This window comes from Etheostoma spectabile, unplaced genomic scaffold (assembly GCF_008692095.1).
Source record: "Etheostoma spectabile isolate EspeVRDwgs_2016 unplaced genomic scaffold, UIUC_Espe_1.0 scaffold310, whole genome shotgun sequence".
In the NCBI taxonomy this organism is placed as follows: Eukaryota; Metazoa; Chordata; class Actinopteri; order Perciformes; family Percidae; genus Etheostoma; species Etheostoma spectabile.
This window is the reverse complement of record NW_022605582.1, coordinates 159,521-178,412: the sequence shown is the minus strand read 5'-3', so window position 1 is coordinate 178,412 and position 18,892 is coordinate 159,521. Positions and strand designations below refer to the sequence as shown.

At 43.1% G+C, this 18,892-nt stretch overlaps 1 protein-coding gene across 3 annotated transcripts in view; it reads right to left on the bottom strand.

Moving 5' to 3' along the window:
- The window catches only part of LOC116686068 (phosphatidylinositol transfer protein beta isoform), a gene marked incomplete at its 3' end in the record, with an annotated part of 61,913 nt that overhangs the window by 26,270 nt on the left and 16,751 nt on the right, over positions 1 to 18,892 (bottom strand). Inside the window, 1 exon segment of one of the 3 annotated variants that reach the window (XM_032511002.1) lies at positions 17,883 to 17,890. 3 annotated transcript variants of the gene reach the window in all.

The window sequence follows — 18,892 nt, the reverse complement described above, 5'->3', positions numbered from 1 at the left end:
CAACTTAAGCATGTGTATGTAAACTTTTGAGCACCACTGTATGTCAACTTTTACTCAACACTATTTCAAAAATACTTCAATTTGTTTTTCCAAATGCTATAAAATTGAATAAGACACCCCAAAATTATGAAAGTAGAGATTTGTACTTGGCAAAGAGCGTTGGAATCAATCATGTTATTTTGTGGAATTAAAAAGAACATTGATTTAGGAAAACGGGTCAATTTGACCCGAGGACAACATGAAGACAACATGAAGACAACATGAGGACAACATGAAGACAACATGAAGACAACATGAGGGTTAACTCATGATTTTCTACCTTAGCTAAGAATTTAGATATTATCAGAAATACAACAAAACAAAAGCGATTAAAGGCTACGTACCGTCACGACTGGATCAGGGTCAGCCATGAGGGGGGTTTAAAGGGGAAGGAAAAACAAATCCATTACAAACATTTTCAATTCACAACAACAGAAAACACGCGGCCATGATGCAAGCAACCCAGGGTGTGTTTAACAACGGAGACGACTAAAGGTACGTGTCCACTGGGGCGTATTCCTGACAGCAGGGATCGCCTCGCTGCACCTGATTGGACGAGCGCTTCATTTGTGGGCTCCCGGATTTCATCACGGACCGTAATGGCGGCTTGTTTGCAAAATCTACAGTTCACCAAAAACCAGAATCAGAAATACTTTATTGATCCCCGAGGGGGAATTCTGTATTACAGTTGCACAAATAGTATAAATATCAGAGTAGAAACATAAATAAATAAAGAAATATAAGGAGTGTGGATATGTACGGTATTTACATAGTTAAAAGAATGTTATTATACAGTATTTACATAACTAACATTAAGGAATTGCAATGGTGAAAAGTAATAATAACTAGAACTGCACGCAGTTTCAACGGGGTCCAAGCCTCCCCGCGCCGTCTCCCAGCGACCGGGGAAATTTTCTATTTCTGATAGACCGCCTGTAGAGGCCTGTCCTTTTACCAAATTTGTCAGTGGCTCCGGCGGTGGCTCAAACAATCATTATGTACGGCTTTGTTTGATAGAATGGTACTGTGCAGAGATAATGCAAATGCAAATTTTTCCAGTTAAATGCTTGATTTTGTCCACACAAACCACACACGTCTATTATAGCGCCCCCTAGTGGCCCTCGTTACCAAAGTTGGTATGACCTTTCCGTGCGGCATGCCTAAACAATCACCCCAAGTTTGGTGTTATACCACGTATTTTGGCCGAGATATGGCAAAGTACGTTCGTGAAAAACACACTTTTTAATATTTGTGGCGCCCCCTAGCGGCCAATGTTCGTCAAATTTGGTACAGAGCCTCAGGGGGTAACCATAGTCCTCAATTGGACAGATATCTAGCTAGCTGTCTGGATTCTACCCTGCATGAGACCTTAGGAGCCCGTACCATAGTCCTCAGATTGTACAGATAGTCTATTCTATCTGTCTGTATTCACCCTGCAGAACTAGGCCCAGGTAAACAAGTCCTCACTTGTACTATTATCCTAGCTAGCGGTCCTGATTCACCCTGCAGAGACCTTTGACCAGTACAGAGGAGTCCCGCAGATGGACAGATAGCTAGCTAGCTGGCTTGGATCGACCCGGCGAGACCTGAGGACCAGGTAACCATAGTCCTCAGATTGGACAGATAGTCTAGCTGCTGTCTGGATTCCCCTTCAGAGATCGGAGGACCAGGTTCCATAGTCTTCAGACCAACCATAGGTAACCTCCACACAGAGACAACCCCATCACCAAACTATATGAGTCCCGACTTGGGCGGACCTGACAATTTCCATAAGTGGAACGTCACTGATAGCTAGATAAGTTATTCACATAGACTGCTGACTGCTGCAACATTTCCATTAAGTCCTTTTTCTTTCCCTTGATGTCTGTAATTTGAGCCTGGCAGGGCTTACACCTGCACTTCACGATGTGGGTGCCAGTCCATTGGTTTTTTGAGGAGGTGTGGAGAGTCCCGTCCAGAAACATCGCCTGCCGTCCATCGTCCACCAAACACAATCACTGAACTGCCAGGATTCTCTGACAGCTGACTGTTTTACTATCTTTGCCCTTCACTCTCTTTTCTTTTGGTCTTTCTCTCTCCGTGAAATGAGCGCCCTTTAGGGAACCATCTGTTTTTTGTCTGTAGTGCGTGTCCCTTCTACGCCCTGCCTACGTCCCCTCTACGCCCTGCTAACTCCCGCTTCGCCCTTCTACGTCCTCTACGCCCTGCTGCGCCCTGCTACGTCCCGCTTCGCCGGCTACTTCCCGCTACGTCCTGCTAGTCCCGCTACGTCCTGCTACTTCCCCTGGGCGCCCTGCTACGTTCTTTCTACGTCCTGGCGCGCCCTGCTACAACGTTCTCTACGTCTCGCTTCGCCCTGCTACGTCCTGCTGATCCCTGCTACGATCCTGCGTCGCCCTGCTGCGGCCCTCTGCCCCTGCTGCGTCCTTCGTCGCCCTGCTACTCCCCTGCTTCGCCCTGCTACGATCCCGCTTTTCGCCCTGCTTGCCCCTTCTGAATACTTCTGCTACTTCCTGCGTGCGCCCTGCTACGTCCTGCTGCGCCCTGCTACTCCTGCTACGTCCTGCTATGTCCTGGCTTCGCCCTGTACTCCTGCTTCGCCTTCTACGTCCTGCTTCTCCCTGCTACGTCCTGTCAATGCCCACAGTGCCCGCTATTGCCATTGAACTACAACAAACTACTATTTTTTGTGACGTTATTGCCACTCTTCCTTCTAACACCCAACCGGTCGTCAGACACCGCCTACCAGATCCTGGTCCGTGGGTCTGTTCTGTCCCATGTTTCTCCAAAAGGAATTTCCTCTCCCCTCGTGCCCTGTTGCTGCTCTGGAGGAACTACTAGAAAGGTTGGGGATCCTTGTATTCTGGAGTGTGGTCTAGAACCTGGTACTCATCTGTAATGGTTCTCGAGATAACCTTGTTATGAGATTGATATTATACCTAAAACTGAATTAATTGATAGTCTACCAAACATGTGGGGGCCGCTCGAATGTCGGTTTCCACACCATCATATTGTCCACTCAACACTCTAAACTTAAAGTTGGACCTGTCACATAGCACCGAAAGTTTAAAACACAAGCAAACTAATAAAACAACCACCCCATGGTCTTTGGTTTCCACAGTTTTTTTACACCTTTCCACTCCTCACTACCTCAGCCACGTCCCACGCGTCACAAAAAAATTCCCACCCTGCGCAATTAATCCAAAGTTTGCGCCACACACCTGGGTTGCATGAAATGCTCCATACTGACAGAAAACGAACATATCAAGTCTACGTGTCTACAATGGCTGGTTAAAACTTTAGTGCCTAACCTTCTTTGATATATAAACGTTCCCGTTACATTGAGCCGTCGCAACTGAGTTTCTCTACAAGCTAATTAAGACTTTATCTCCACACACTCTCGCTTCTCTCTGCATCTCTCATGTGAAGATGTTTCAGATATCCATGGCTTTGATGACTATTTCCCGTAGCAGAACTCAAGTGAAAATACTCTTCTGAAGAGTCCATAAGTTTTTTTTTCATCCACTGTGTCCTCCTTGCTACTAGCACGTGGGGATGCAACGAGCACGGGAGACCCTTGATCTCAGCGTGTACGCGGTGCCAACAGCGTTGTCATTGCCTTAGAACGTCCATCTGGTGGCGCCAGCAGACTACACACAACAGGCTTTAAAGAACACAACATCACCAATAGCGATTTAATTGACACTCCCACTGTTGCACAACCTGCTGAGAATGACCGAGTTCTTTTTCTTTTCTGGTCTGAACGTGTCCAAGCCGCGTGTCCAGAGGTCATACCTCGTCGGTCTCCTCACCACAGCCTGTTTGATGGCAGCCCCTGTTTACTTAGTCCAAAGGAAAATGAAGAAACACATGCTGAATTGGGACGAGATGTGGAGGGTGGCGGGGTAGGCCGCCAGAATGCAGTAATGTTAGGTTGTAGCCAGTAATGTTTGAGTCTGGCCCCTTTGGCCCGGTCCAGCCCGATTCCTCCATTGTTCCCTGTACACGGCCAAAAGCTCCCAGAGAATCTTTAAGTGCTCCCAGATGCAAACAATTTGGTTCAAAGGTTTTTTTTAACGGAGAATTGTGATTAACGAAATTACGACTGCTAAGACTGTTTTCTTCCTTTTGCCTTGTACTCCTCTGTGGGAAAGATCCCGTTTGCATGTACCGGTCCGGTTGTGAGCCGGCCTGCTGTGTGTTCGGTTTCACTTCTGGCAAGGGCATTTTCATTGATGTTTACATTTGTTTTTTAATTCACATTTTAAGGGTATTTGCTGTAATTGATCCCCATGTGTTTGTATATCCAAATGTTTCAGACAACGCAGCTTTCTGTCTGTGAGGCCCAATTGGGTCATAGAGCAATGTGTAAGAGATCATTTGGCCACGCAGCTGAAAACTTCAGTGTTCTTTTTAAAATTCTTCAAATCTCTTGTACCACAAGTCCCCCAATTATACGCAGCGAGGCAGATTAAAAATAGCCTCTCCAATTGCTTTCCATCGACCTTAGAAAGGTTAAAGAAATAGCATGTGTTGGTTCTGAGAAAGGTTTCCTGAGGCACTATACAACGGCGCAGGGGTTTTCACAGGCGCACAAACCTAACGACCGAGCCATATGTCATATTCTCTGATTGGTGTTATGGATCGACTAATTCAGATGAGCTAATGGAGTGGCTGCAAGTTGAGGCGATAAAACACACGTGCACGTATAAACGTAGTGTCTTATACCAACCGCTGACTCACAAGAGTAAGTGGAGCCATACCCAGAATCACATTGAGCGTCTTTATTGACACGAAAGAGTGACTAGGCGCCATTTTGTAAGAGAAGCTGGCGGCGTTTTAATTACAAAAAGCCGCAGAGACGCATCTTTTTCTTGTCATTCAACACAGCTACGCTAACCGTATATGTTGGTAGTGGTGCGCGTTACTTAACCAAGTGTGGAGCAGCTCAGAATAGAACGAGAGTGGTGCTAAACGTTTACTTCAAACCAAGTGGTGGAGCAGCTAGAGCAGACAATTAGAGGTGATAACAGTAATAAAATCAGTGGCTTGAGTGAACTAGAGAATATAACAGAGAGTGGGAGAGAGGAAAGAGAGAGAGAGAGAGAGAGAGAGATCGAGAGAGGAGAGAACCCAAGTCATACAAAATTTTTGTTTTATTACACATTTCAAACTACCTACCATCTGGCTTCATCCCAATATAACGCATTACCTGACTCTACACATTACTTATCTTTGTATTATTGTTGGATGTGTCTTGCTTGCAACGTGGGGTCCCCGGGGAAGGAAAAAAGAAACATATTTTTAATTGCACATGTGGCAGCATTGACAATATGACTCTGACACCACAGACTATGAGACTTTTAAAAAAGGACTAAAACATTTCTTTTTAGCAGAACTTATAGTTTTAATAAACCGTTGCACTATTATTAGATATCTTTACACTGATGTTATTTTTTACCTCGCTTTATGATCTTACCCTGGAGCCTTTGAATCTGTTTACCTGTAACGTCGCACTACAAATAAAATTGTATTCTTATTATTAGTATTATGACTTGAATTCACCCTCCTCAGTCCAGCTCCCTCGGTGTCTCTGCGTCCATCCGCCGATTTCCCTCCATGCTCCGCTCCCCCCACCTCTCAATCCAGCAGAAGAGCTGCAGTGGAAGTATTGAAGATCCTCGCCTCCTTGCTGAGGATTACATGGTTGAGGCTCGGTTAGGCGCTGAGGTAATTTATTCATTTGATTCCATGACAATGCACATCACTTTTGTAAATGAACCAGTGTTCGCCAATCGCTAATTTTCCACTGTTGTCCCTACCTAGCATGCGTTTCTTTATGTTGGGACGAAAACCGGGGAGAACATAGGAACTCCACGCAGAATGACCTGGATATCAAATCCAGAACCTTCTTGGTTCTCTAATTTTATTATAATATCGAAAGCATTGACTTTGAAATTTCACATTGAAACCTTCTGTAACTCATTGCGGGAAAGTAAGCCCGACTTATGATGTGTTGCCACTCCAATGCTTGGACAACTACAGTAAAACTATTACAGGAATTTACACAATGGAGAGGCTATATTTTCTGCTAAACGGTAAGAAAACAGAGGATGTTTTTACAGTGTGTTTCGGGGACAGGCAAGCTAGCAGATATGAGATGTTTTTACAGTGGTGTTCATGTGACGGCAGCTAGCATAATCAGTGAGATGTTTTTTACAGTGTCGTTCAGGGAACATGCCACTAGCAGATAGTGAGCTTTGTTTGTACAGTGTCGTTCATGGACATGCATCTAGCCGACTAGTGAGATTCATTTTTTTTACAGTGTGTTTCAGGGGAGATGGCAGCTAGCAGATGTGAGATGTTTTTACAGGTGTTCAGGGGACAGCAGCTAGCAGGATAGTGAGCTGGTTATTTACCGGTGTTCACAAAAAATGTTGTAGCCTAAAGAGCGTGTGACATCGCTGGGACTGGCCCTTTATTTTGTTTTTTGAATCTAGAACTATGTATACCCTCCCTTGATAAAAACCTAATTAAAAAAAGAAAAAGGCAAAAATTACCTAAAACTGTCTTAAATTACATGCGATTGAACGCTTTTTACATCGTGACATTAACATTTTTGTCACGTGAACCTCAAATAACAGAAAAGCAAATAATCAACATGCTCACCAGCGCCGAAGGATATTCTTCTTTGCCAACTGATCGCTCAGAGCCTGAATGCAACTCCCGAGAACCAGAACTGTGTGAAAAGTGACGTGTGAAACTCTAAACCCTCATTGATGAGCTCTCTCTCCACTTGGTCTGCCAAGGCCCCACCAATCTTGACCTTGACTGTTGGACAGTTTGTATGCACACTACCGCGGTCGAGTCATCGTTACTAACCAGCTCCTTTCTGTTCGTAGAACAACAGCAAAAAGAACGAACAGACTCAAAAAACATTTTTTTTTTTCTGTTTTTTCAAAGCGCAGTATCAGATAATCACACAGTCAAAACTTTGAGCAGAAACGTTCCAACAAGGAGAACAATCACGAAACAGCAAAAGGCTGAGAGATATTATTTTAGACCTCATCTTGGATGCAATTCAAAGCTAAAAAAAAAAAATCATTCATAACATAAGGCTTTGGGTATGGCGCTCTGCCTCGAAATAATTCTCAACTATTGAGATGTTCTGTGCAAGATAAAAGATCCCTGGTCTACAACACCCTTTCCTAAATCCCCCGCTTCTCTTGCACTCTGCTCTGTCTCCCATAAAGGAGAGAAATGGGGGACGGGGGGGGATGGGGAGAGCAAGAGTGTATAACTGCCATATACGGGACCATTTCTCTGCCTCCGCCTGACATCGACACCGTTCCCCGATCGGCATGCCTTTGTGTCCAGGGGAGGCAGATAAACGTCACTCCGTGTCAGCGATAATTGTGTCGCGGGTGCAACAGCTGGTTACATTATTAAACCAGGACCTCCTCGCCCAGCAACACAACCACACAACACACACCACACACACCACACCCACACACAGACACAACACACCATCACACACACCCACACCCACCACACACACACTGACACACACACACACACACACACACACACACACACACCACACCACACACACACACAACACCACACGCACCCCTTCGGAACACCTGTGAATTAATCCTTCATTCAGCTCGGCATGATAGAAAATGCCACAAGACCCCCGCCTTCGACACCACCCTCATCCCAACGATCCTTTTGATGCTACGGATCATCGGGGGGGTGAGCGGAGAGAAGGTGGTGAACTGAAACATTTCTAAATTTGCAGTGGGTTTAGAAAAGTTGTCATCGCTAAAAGGAGAACTTCACATGAAACGGATTCTACATCAAAACACTTACGGTGACATTTTCTTCTCTCTCCCTCTCTGTGCCCCGCTCAAAGGAGCAGAAGTTTTCAGAAAATACAAAGGGTAGCGATATGCAAGCATGTGTGCATGCAGAGATAGAACAAGAGTTGTGTTGCTCTGAGGAGCTGGCAGAAATTGTGCCTCTGTTGTCACATAACTACTTTTTTTTTTTTTTTTTCTTCTTCTCTTCTTCACCTTTTCAAAAACAGCCTTTTTCCATGTCCACAGCGGACGGTAAATTGCTTAATTCAAAAACAAATCCAAAAGTTGTGCTTCTTTATTCGTACTTTTTAAAGCGGTTTGGCGTCCTTGTTCTGGGACATTCTCGAGCAGAGAAAGTTCCCCTGGTGACTGCAGAGTAGAAATCTCTGTCTCTAACGTGAGCCAGGACCCTTTGCACAGGGTTTGGGAGTGGGTGGAGGGGGGGCGGGAGAACAAACTTCCCTGCCAAAGTCCTTTTTCCGCTTGGATGGCCATGTCTTGTTGACTATTTACTCTATATCAAAGCCACATCAGTCTTTATACAGAGCGGCTGCTTGTCAAATTTAGCAATCCAATGTCGTCACGGTGTTCTTTCTTTACAAACGACACCACACCCAGCAACCACCCACACACACACACACACACACACACACCGCGACACACCCACACACACACACACACACACACAACACACCACACACACACCCCCACACCACTCTGGCAGAATGGACCTCAGAGTACGCCTTTATCTGACCTTGTTAATGTAACTTTCTATTAAATCCAATTAGGGCTGAGAAGAGGCGATTTGTTCTCATCACTGCAGCCGTAAACTTGTGCCTCCTCCATCTCTTACTCTCGGATTATTACCGGGATGGTGCTGCTGCGAACGGGACCTGTCGTATATTTAATCAAAACCTAAAACCCGATTGGGTTACGCATTGCCCACTTATGTCAAATAGCAGTGACACCTTTGCTTTGAGTCGCACGCTCTGTCAGTTTCAGAGTAACTGTGAGTGAAATGCCTTTTTTTAAGTCAGCCACAGCTCTTGATGGATTGGTCTGGACGCTGGCTCTGTATCTCATGTGAATAAACATTGTTGTTTTTTAGGAATTTTTTTCGAGTTGTTTTGCCTTTTTTGTGCGGAGTTGCTGGCTAAATCGTCTCCCATTCAAGCATTTCTCCTGCAGACTGCCAGCTTTCCTGTCTTTTACAGCATTTACTTTACCTTCTTACCTCCAACCACACAAAAGCTCAATCTGTCTCTCAGGCCCTGACCCTCCTTCCAGACTGTGTTTCGATGGTCTCCTACACAACGTTGCGCTAGTAGCCCAAATGGTCTGTTGTGGGTTTGTGTCCAACAGTTGTTGTAATGCGTAGTGTCTGCCATCCGGCCATTAAGCCCCGTTGCGTTCTTCTTCAGCGTTGTCACCCGGCCTCTCAGTGGGGAGCACAGTCTGCTGCCTCTAACAGATTTATAGATGTTCCATATGTCTTTCCATTTTTTGTTTATGACGGGCCTGCACTTTTATGTCTTGCTGTTGGAAATTCCAACACAGAATGTATGCAACATCTTGGCCGTTGGCGAAATCTGTGAAGCACATCTACGGACTCAGGTCCTTGTGACTGGGACATGTCCACTCTTCCAAATCGTCGGCAACAGGGTCAAACATGGGTTTTGAATCTTTGTGTTGCACATCTCGCCTTCTGGCAGGTAATCCACCGGAACAAATGAGAATACCTAGTGAAAGAAAATGTAATGTCACAACACTGCTTTAAGTCACATAATTGAATTCAAAGACAACGTTTCGACCTAATGGTCACTTCATTCCTGCTGAAGACGAAATTAAATTGTTAGCTTAAGCGCGGTTATGCAACTCACATATGTTTTCCTTTTGAATTTGCGTGTGACACTGGGAGATTCCCAGCTCACAGGAGCGTTACCTTCCCGTTGGCCCGCGGGGTCCCCCCTCAGCCGGTCTTACGCTGATTGAACGTGGCCGGGTCCTCGTCTGTCTTGTAGTCCTGCATGGAGAGCAACTTCGTTTAATTATTAAAATACAGTGCACATTATATTTAGCCGACCCCAACTGCTCAACAAGCGCGGTTGTCATGGCTGATTGATTGACTTTTCCAATTACACTGCTACACCATGGATTGACCAAGAAATAGTGGGTTGTTTAAGTTTGACAATATAAGTTTTTGATCACATTTATTTTATGGTGTTCATGGGTTTAGAGCAGTCCTACACTGCTGTTCACTCGCTGTGCTCCAAACCAGTCGGGTCCTATTAGGCGGGTTCCAGGGGTCCCAAGCCCAAAGGGGAATTATTTATTTTCTCGTACTTTCCCTTGTGGCAAACACTGACTTTTTTTACACATTCTTCTGACATTCTATAGACCAAACTACACGCCATCCGTTACAACATCACCAAAATATTAATCACAATGAAATAATAGCTAGTTGCGCCCTAATTTTTAGTCACTGCGGCTCTATCACTTAAATTTTTTAGGGACCTTGCTGGGAAACATTAGAAACCAACTGCTCTAAACTAAGCAGCACAGCACTCACTGCCACTGCAAGGACAGAGTCCTCACCATTCCCCAAAAACCTGAGATTAGAGATGGACCGTTCCATTTTTTGCCTTCCCAATTAATTCTAACCATACCTGAATTGCATACTCGGCCGCTACCAGAGTATCAGTTGTGTCAGCTATATATACGATATATATATATATTATAGATATATATATATATATATTTATATAGTAGATATATGTATGCAACAGCGTTTTTTTTAGGTCCTCTGTTCATCGTCGTTCAATTCCAAAAAGTTGACGAAAATGTTCAATGCCACTCTTTTTTTTTTCCCTGTGTTTTCTCATAGATAACCATAAAGATAAGAAGTATGAATGCACAGCCCACTCCCATTCACTATAATTGTTTTAATTACACACACACGACCCACACCCATCCTGTCCTGCTAAACCCATTTTGGCAAACTAACCACCTGCTCCTCATCCAACAGTGTATATTGGTCCATGGCAAAGACGCTATTTAAGGCCTATAGAAAAAGTGCAGAGCGTATATGCCAACCACATTAGCATGTGACAACATGACAAAGTTGACTTAATAAAACACGCCAGAGTAATGTTAATACAAATGAAATGGCTTCAATTATCAACAGTCCGGGCCCAGCAATTTAATAAATCATGATGCGCCTGCGCTAAAGAAAAATCTACTTTTCCGGTCTATGACTACAGGAGGGTGACACCACACACAACACACACCACACACACACACACACACACACACACACACACACACACTCACACAGCACATAGCAGCGACACACACCACACACACACACACACACACACACACCACACAACACACACACACACACATCATGCTGTTTTTCAAATGCTCGAAGCTCCATCACTGTAACAATCCTGTGCTGCACTAATTAGGTCCTGTGAATCGATGTGCCTGGTTGAGAAAAGTAGCTCCTCCACAAGTAAAGCAGTGTGTGTTAAGAGGGAGTGTGTTTGTGCCGGTGGGGGTGGGGGGGGGGGGGGGGGGTGTGTGTTTGTATTTGGTCTAGTTCCGGGACCAAGGCACTGTGACCTTAATTACACTCACAAACTCATCCTTGCTTGCGTACGCGGCGGGCCCTGCAGCCACCCTGAGGCAGAGAGCTGATAGGGTCCTCAGACCATCACAAACTCCTCCAGCAAGGCAAACACCGTTCCGGCCTCGATTAGACTACCCAGCTCGTCACACACACACACACACACACACACACATCGACTACGCCTGAGATTTAACCTCACCTGGAAACCAACGAGAGAGACACACCACACACACACAACTACTACACCAAACCCACACACACACACACACAGAACCCACCACACACACAACCCCCACACACCTACACACACCACACATACACACACACCCACCACACACACACCCACACCCACACCCCACACCCCCCACACACAATTTTGGAAACCACACACACACACACCACATCACCAACACACACACACACTACACAGCACACCCACACAACACAACACACACACACACAAGTGCTTTACTGTCCTCACACTCCCACCCGTACACCTAACCACACACCAGACACCCACGCACACCACCACACAACACACACGAAACCACGCACACCACACACACACACAAAACCAACGCACACACACACACACACCACAGTACCACACACCACCACACACACAATCGGCAACCCACCCACAGCACAACACACACACACACACACACACAAGCTAACGACGCACAGAAACCAACGACCACAAACTGCCTTTAACTTGCTCCACACACACACACACCCACCACAAGCCTCAATACACACACAACATGCAGAGCCCAGAAAAATGAGCACGGTTCTGTCAAAATACCGCACTACTGTGTAAGTTTCAAAAAGTAAATATTTACAGGGATTCCAAAAAAAGAGTACAAAAGTCATACTAATATATTATAATATAGAAATAGATAATATATATAGACGAAGAATATATGATATTCTATACACACACCACACAACCCATGCACACACGAAACTTCTATATATCTGCACATATATACTTTTATAAATATACGATCAACCTAAAGATGCTCAAAGGGTGTTTATATTTTTAACTGCCTTTAGAAATAGAAAATAGAATAGCATAGAATCCTTTATTGTCTTAACCACGGGACACGACCTTGGTGCACGAGATTAAAGCAATCCCTTTGCCAGTGTTGACTACAAGAAAATATAAGAATATAACCGTGATAAATATCAAAAATATAGAAGTCAAGAGTTTTAAAAATCAGTGTAGTGACTGTCAAGTATACATATAAAATCAGCTTGACTATGCATAGGTAAACTTGTTACCACTCAATAATCATATGCACAAGTGATGTAATGAAATGATTAAGTATAATCTTAAGTAAAATACATTGCACATAATGGAAAGGTTAATGTTTAAATATTGCACTGCATGATAAGAATTGCACAGATTCCAGTTTCCTCTTCGTATTATATACAGTAACAGTCTCACAGATAATTCACAGATGTTGATGGTTACGTCAATAGAGACTAAATGTTTGGAGCTATTCCACATTTATTTAAACATAATCAAATGATAATCAACTCTAACCGTCAAGATTTTCATAAACTGTCAGCCAACTGAAAAGCTGGTCCTGGTCATTCACTTCTTCTGATCAGTTTACTAAACTACATTTCCAGCTTTGGATCCCCTAAACTGGACGTGCTGCTATGATCCGCCTGCCGCTTCACAACGCCGAAACCCACACACCGTCTTGGTCTTTCCTAGATATGGTCCGATACCTTTTTTTTTCTTCCTATACCGATGCTGATACCGGAACTGATCCGGTACGCAGTGTTTCATTTAATATGTGATATTACTGTTTTTAACCAGCTGTATACTGCTATCCCTGTAGTATGCGGATAATGATGCTGATTTCCTTTTTGTCACTACATGAATTGTCCTGATTTTTTTTTCTTTTTGTTTCTTCATTGTTTTTATGTACTAAATGTTTACTATCCTATGTCTTTTTTTTTACTGTAACTCCAACCTGCCTGTTGGACGTGTCAGATGGAAATTAGCCCCTCGGGCTACAGTCTGGCTATTTAGTGTACTGTTTTGCATGTTTCATCCTGTGCATTGTCCCTGACTACAAAATAAATACATCTTCTATCTTTGTTGTCGGTCTGGTCTCAGGTTCGGACAACATGAACGCCCACAAACTTCTTTAATCATCCAGTTTGACTTCAGTTATAAAGGAAAAAGTGCACATAAATAAACCACTTTACGTAGAATTTTCTACAGGGCTTTGTAACGTGTTATTGGATCGGTGTATATAAACTCGCTTACTATCCGATGCCAACGTTTTAGATCTGTATCGGTATCAGAACATCTCTAGTCTTGTCATGGACAGTTTCAACTTTTGAAAAGGCACTTTCCATCCAGAAATCTTATGGCGTCCTTGGCGTCTCGCGCTCTCTATCCATCTCAAAACGAACATTAACTGCTCTTTGCCAGGTCGCAGCCAAAACAAACGGGTGTGTGTGGTGTGTGTTTGTGTGTTTGTGTGTTTGTGTGTGTGTGTGTGTGTGTGTGTGTGTGTGTGGTGTGTGTTGTGTCTGTGGTGTGTGTGGGGCGTCCTGTTGTCCTTGTTTCCCCGGTCTAGCTCAGATCGGTGGTGTTGAGTTTTTACCAGTTGTTTGCAACAGCATGTGGAAAAAAAATCCCTAACAAAGTTTGCCAGGCCAAAAAGAATCAATGCAACGATTAAAAGAATTTAGCTGTTCAACATGGTTTGTGCATTAATGCCGTTATAACTTTTAACTGACAGCACTATAAAATCTCTTTATGTTTTTAACCGTTGCTGAAGATGAATTTGGAGTGACGTGCTCTAGGCTTTGTACCATTTTTCCAACATACGACTACAAAGACCTAAATTGATACCTGTCTGTTACACACTGACATACACAGTAATGTTAAAAATACTCAGTTCAGTAATTCTCCTATGCATTGATCCTCCACACTTTCTGAAATGAACCACACTGAAATTAAAAGAGGTTCGTGTCTCTAATAAAAACATTTTTTTATGGATCTGCTCAAAAGTAAATAAATTTAATAAACTGCTCATTGAAATACATCCGTAACATTCTATTTGACAGTCTCCTATGTCAAGGATTGTGCAGATTGATCCTGTTCTGATCCAGACATCCACCAAGAGGGCGCCAGACTGGTTTTTTTACATTACCATTCACACTTGAATGTAAGCGGCCAGAAGATTTTGTTACTTACCGCGTTGGGACACTTGACTTCGTCTGCAAATGTACTGGGACACAACCTTACATCACTTCCCCCGTGGACCATCTGTTTTGTGCACCTGGGAAACAAAAACATTTTGTAAGACAAGCACCCAGACTCCAGAGGAGGTAACATCGCATGTCCCTTATTTGCTGGCTTTTTGACTCCTTTGGTCCTCGCTGAACCACAAATGTTCCGTCCCTCCTTTGAAGGCCGTCTCAAATGTCTTATTTCTGCCCCTAGGGGTAAGACGCATCGGGGGGGGATTCATAAAGAGCTATAGTGTGGAAACAACGAAGCACAGCGCTCTGAAGGAGTTAGCTTAACAATTCCCAAACAGCTGCCTAGTCATGTGGAAGCTTCAGTAAAAGGACGTCTCATCCTCTAAAATCAGTGGTTCCCCAAACTTTTTTCAGCTCAAGACCCAAAGAGAAAATTTGGTGTCCTCCCCCGGGAACCCAAATTTCCCAAATACACCATGATCATGTAAATCTACATGTTTAAACTGTGGACAAAGACAGAAAACCATGAATTAAAAAAATGATAGAATTATATTATTCCATATCAAAGGCAAACAAAACAGAAAGTCTCTATGCTCCTTTTTTTTGTGTTCTCACACCCTTTCTCCAACTCATTTTCTTACTCCCCCTCCTAGGATGAGAGAGAGAGAGAGCGAGTGAGAGAGAGCAGAGAGAGAGAGAGAGCAGAGAGAGAGAGAGATAGATAGAGAGACGAGAGAGACGAGAGAGAGACCCCCCCCACCCCCCCATCATCTGAGCTTGAACAGACCCTAGTAGCACAAAACAAAAAAAAAAAAACCTCAGTCACGATCAGATTGAGATGCATTTCCTCCCATTGGCGACCCAACAAAAGTGTCTGGATCCCTTTTGGGTCCCGACCCTAAGGTTGTGAACATTGCTCTAACCACATTTTGCTTGTTGCCTCTCTCCTCTCGTCACCCTCGGTCGGTGGGGGGGGGAGGACAGACTACTAAGACGCGAGGAGGGAGGGAGGCAAGTGGAGAGTCGAGGAGGAATTAAGCGACATGAGCTGCACCACTGGTTTCAGACTGGATATTAAGATATTCGCTTAGTAAGAGGGAGCAGATTACTCACATTTTTCTTGTGTTCCGAGGTCTGGTTTTTCCCGTCTCGTCTTATGAAGAATTTCTTTCATGTATTCATTCTAGAGAGAAGAGCGCCGATATGATAAGAATTACACAACTGAATGGAAGAACGTAGGGTGAGTATGAGAAACCCTTAATTAGATTTTATAACCGTGTGTTTTTCTTTCCGGTAAAAAGTGACACTCAACAATTTTTTATCATTATTTTTTCCATTTTCGTACGGTTGTTGTCCCTTTCGTTTTGTCCCTTTGATGCTTTTTTTTTTTCCAATTTTTTTCACCTTGTTTTGACGTTGTTAAGCAGCTTTTCCAACGCATACAACGCAACATGTTTCCAAATGCCCGCATAAATGAGTCGTACAGGCCCCTAAAACCACAATTTAAAAAAAAGCCGTTTTGTTGCACACCACTCGGCTGCTCCCCGGCCACGAGAGCTGCAGAGCTCCACGGATGATCCGATTATGGTCAATATACATTAATCCATTCTTCTGTTTGAAGAACTCTCCATCTACCGCTTTTACCCTCCGTGTTGTCTTCCCCTTCAAATTAAAATCAACACGTTTGTTGCATGCTTTTATAATCAATATTTTAAACTTTTTCTTACATGTTTGTCCATTTCATTTAACACTTTTGCTGCTTTTTTTTTTCCCCCCATGTTTTGTCACTTATTTTACTTTTAAGTGAATCACTTGTTTTGATGTTTTCAACACTAGTAAGGAACTTATTAACTTTAGTTTTAAAGTATTTGTGATTTATGGCCATAACTTCATTTCTAATAATTATACCTAACGTTTGATTAGAACAGCAGAAATTAGGATTATTGCGACAAAATTAAAGGACTGGATGTTATGATATAACAGACTATGAATACAGTGGTGCTCAAAAGTTTACATACCACAATGCTTAAGTTGACATAAAAGAGGAATAAACAAATCCATGTTTGGACATTTATTTTTAATACCTAAATTAAAATTATGTAAACCACCTTTACGGACACATTTTCTTTGGTGACTGATAACTATTGTAAATAATAAATGTTCTTATTTAAAATTAACAGTGGTAATATATACATACCCCCTATGTTAAATTCCATATAGGCAGGCAGATTTTGATATTAAAGGCATATTCCTGATTCAGGATATTATGCATCCTTAATAAGTTCCCTTGTCCTTTAGAATTAAAATAGCCCACACCTCACATACTCCTTCACCAATGCTAAGGAGATATGCATGGGATACTTTCTATAAATTCGTCTCTCATGCCACTCAACCAGGTATTAGTTCTAACTGAATCAAACCCTGCCTATCTCTAAGCATGGTGAAATATTGTGAGGATGTCGGGGCTATTTTAATTCTACAGGCCAAGTGAACTTTATCAGGATGCATAAATCCTGAATCCTGAATAACTGGCCTTTAATAATAAAATCTGCCTGCCTCTATGGGAATTTAACATAGGGGTATGTAGCTTATGCCCCCTGTATTTAAATAGAACATTTATTTATTTACAATACGTTTATTCCTTCACAAAGAAATTGGTGGCCTTAAAGGTTGGATTTTACCCATTTTTTAATTTAGTTATTAAAATCAATTTTTCCAAAACATGATTTTGTGGTATTCCTCTTTTTAGTCAACGTTAAGCATGTGTATGTACTTTTGAGCACCACTGTAATGTCAACTTTTCTCAACACGATTCAAAATACTTCAATTTGTTTCTTCCAAATGCTATAACATGAATAAGACACCCCACATTTGAAGTACGAGATTTGTACTTGCAAGAGCGGTGGAATCAATCATGTTATTTTGTGGATTAAAAAGAACATTGATTTAGGATCACGTGTCAATTTGACCCGAGGAAAACCATGAAGACAACTGAAGACAACATTAGACAACATTACGACAACACTGAAGACAACTGGGGTTCACGCATGTTTTCTGCCTTAGCTAAAGAATTTAGATATTATCAAAATACAACAACAAAAGCGAAAAGGCTACACCGTCACGACTGGACAGGGTCAGCCATGTAGGGGGGTTTAAAGGAAGGAAAACAATCCATTACAAAGCATTTTCAATTCCACAACAGAAAACACCGGCCATGAATGCACGCAACCCCGGTGTTTTTAACAACGGAGACGACTAAAGGTACGTGTCCCACTGGGGGCGTATTCTGACAGCAGGGCTCGCCTCGCTGCACCTGATTGTACGAGCGTTCAGTTTGTGGGCTCCCGGATTTTCATCACGGACCGTAATGGCGGCTTGTTTGCAACTTCTACGTTCACCAAAAACCAAAGCAGAAATACTTTATTGACCCCGAGGGGGAATTTCTGTATTACAGCTTGCACAAATAGTATAAATATCAAGTAAAACTAATAATAAAAATATAAGGAGTGTGGATCTGTACGGTATTTACATAGTTAAAAGAGTTTATTCGACAGTATTTACATACATACTTAAGAATTGCAATGGTGAACAGTACTAATAACTATACTAGCGCACGCATTTCAACGGGTCCTGCCTCCCGCGCCGTCTCCCAGCGACCGGGGAAATTTTCTATTTCTGATAGACCGCCTGTAGAGGCCTGTCCTTTTACCAAATTTGTCAGTGGCTCCGGCGGTGGCTCAAACAATCATTATGTACGGCTTTGTTTGATAGAATGGTACTGTGCAGAGATAATGCAAATGCAAATTTTTCCAGTTAAATGCTTGATTTTGTCCACACAAACCACACACGTCTATTATAGCGCCCCCTAGTGGCCCTCGTTACCAAAGTTGGTATGACCTTTCCGTGCGGCATGCCTAAACAATCACCCCAAGTTTGGTGTTATACCACGATTTTGGCCAGATATGCAAAGTAACGTTCGTGAAAACACACTTTTTTAATATTTGTGGCGCCCCCTAGCGGCAATTTCGTCAAATTTGGTACAGAGTCCGCAGGGGTCATAGCAAGTAGCTTCTAAAGTTTGGCTTGATAGCCCTTTATTTTGGCCGAGATATGGCAAAGAGAATGT